At 32.5% G+C, this 2500-nt stretch overlaps 1 protein-coding gene across 4 annotated transcripts in view; it reads left to right on the top strand.

Moving 5' to 3' along the window:
* The window catches only part of slit2 (slit homolog 2 (Drosophila)), a 72770-nt gene that overhangs the window by 41549 nt on the left and 28721 nt on the right, over positions 1-2500 (top strand). The window lies entirely within an intron of this gene.

The raw sequence follows: 2500 nt of genomic DNA, 5'->3' as shown, positions 1-2500 counted from the left end.
ATTATAATAATAAAATATGAACCATTTTCTAAGTGCATAATTACACACAAATAACTACATGGGGTTAATATAAATCTGTCAAATTCATAATTATACAGTAACAAGTATAAAATGATGCTAACATTGTGGTAATGAAGTTGTAATAACATTGTAATAAAGATGTCTATACAGAGTATAACGCATAAACAGATTAATAAGGTGTCTGGAAGTAAAATATGACGCTTAATAGGAATATAATTATAATGTCTGGATTATTATAGAGCAACAGAGTATGTGTGTTCAATAGGGCTATAATTATACAGCAGTAGTGTACGCTGGATCATTAGGGCCATAATTATACAGTGATTTGAGTATGCTGGATCAATAGGACCATAATTAAACAGTGATTTGAGTATGCTGGATTAATAGGACCATAATTATACAGTGATTTGAGTATGCTGGATTAATAGGACCATAATTAAACAGTGATTTGAGTATGCTGGATCAATAGGACCATAATTAAACAGCAATTTGAGTATGCTTGATCATTAGGACCATAATTAAACAGTGATTTGAGTATGCTGGATCAATAGGACCATAATTAAACAGCAATTTGAGTATGCTTGATCATTAGGACCATAATTAAACAGTGATTTGAGTATGCTGGGTTAATAGGACCATAATTAAACAGCAATTTGAGTATGCTTGATCATTAGGACCATAATTAAACAGTGATTTGAGTATGCTGGGTTAATAGGACCATAATTAAACAGCGATTTGAGTATGCTGGATCAATAGGACCATAATTAAACAGTGATTTGAGTATGCTGGGTTACTAGGACCATAATTAAACAGTGATTTGAGTATGCTGGATCAATAGGACCATAATTAAACAGCGATTTGAGTATGCTGGATTAATAGGACCATAATTAAACAGCGATTTGAGTATGCTTGATCATTAGGACCATAATTAAACAGTGATTTGAGTATGCTTGATCATTAGGACCATAATTAAACAGCGATTTGAGTATGCTTGATCATTAGGACCGTAATTAAACAGTGATTTGAGTATGCTGGATTAATAAGACCATAATTATACAGTGATTTGAGTATGCTGGGTTAATAGGACCATAATTATACAGTGATTTGAGTATGCTTGATCATTAGGACCATAATTAAACAGTGATTTGAGTATGCTGGATCAATAGGACCATAATTATACAGTGATTTGAGTATGCTTGATCAATAGGACCATAATTAAACAGTGATTTGAGTATGCTTGATCATTAGGACCATAATTAAACAGTGATTTGAGTATGCTGGATCAATAGGACCATAATTAAACAGTGATTTGAGTATGCTGGATCAATAGGACCATAATTAAACAGTGATTTGAGTATGCTGGATCAATAGGACCATAATTAAACAGCGATTTGAGTATGCTTGATCATTAGGACCATAATTAAACAGTGATTTGAGTATGCTGGGTTAATAGGACCATAATTAAACAGTGATTTGAGTATGCTGGGTTAATAGGACCATAATTATACAGTGATTTGAGTATGCTTGATCAATAGGACCATAATTATACAGTGATTTGAGTATGCTTGATCAATAGGACCATAATTATACAGTGATTTGAGTATGCTTGATCAATAGGACCATAATTATACAGTGATTTGAGTATGCTGGGTTAATAGGACCATAATTAAACAGCGATTTGAGTATGCTTGATCATTAGGACCATAATTAAACAGTGATTTGAGTATGCTGGGTTAATAGGACCATAATTATACAGTGATTTGAGTATGCTGGGTTAATAGGACCATAATTATACAGTGATTTGAGTATGCTTGATCATTAGGACCATAATTAAACAGTGATTTGAGTATGCTGGGTTAATAGGACCATAATTATACAGTGATTTGAGTATGCTGGGTTAATAGGACCATAATTATACAGTGATTTGAGTATGCTGGATTATTATGGCCATAATAATAGTGATAGTGTATGTTGCATTAATAGGGACATAATTATGTTGGTTTATTGGGTCGTGCATATATATTAGTGGAGTATGCTGATTTATTCATGCCATAATTAAATAGCTATATGGTATGCTGAGTTAATAGGGCAATACTTAAACAGTTATAGAGTACACTGGGTTAACAGGGTTATAATTAAACAGTTATAGAGTACACTGGGTTAACAGGGTTATAATTAAACAGTTATAGAGTACACTGGGTTAACAGGGTTATAATTAAACAGTTATAGAGTACACTGGGTTAACAGGGTTATAATTAAACAGTTATAGAGTACACTGGGTTAACAGGGTTTTAATTCTATGCCTATTGTGTATGGCTGATTAACAGGGCTATAATTCTACAGTAATAGAGTATGCTGGACTAATAGGGCTGTAATTAAACAGTTATATATTATTCTGGATAAATAGAGCTGTAAATAAACAACTCTAATGTACGCTGGTTTAATAGGCTCATAATTATACAGCTATAGAGTACTGTGC

This window comes from Hemibagrus wyckioides, linkage group LG29 (assembly GCF_019097595.1).
Source record: "Hemibagrus wyckioides isolate EC202008001 linkage group LG29, SWU_Hwy_1.0, whole genome shotgun sequence".
In the NCBI taxonomy this organism is placed as follows: domain Eukaryota; kingdom Metazoa; phylum Chordata; class Actinopteri; order Siluriformes; family Bagridae; genus Hemibagrus; species Hemibagrus wyckioides.
This window is presented reverse-complemented; position numbering and strand designations above follow the sequence as displayed.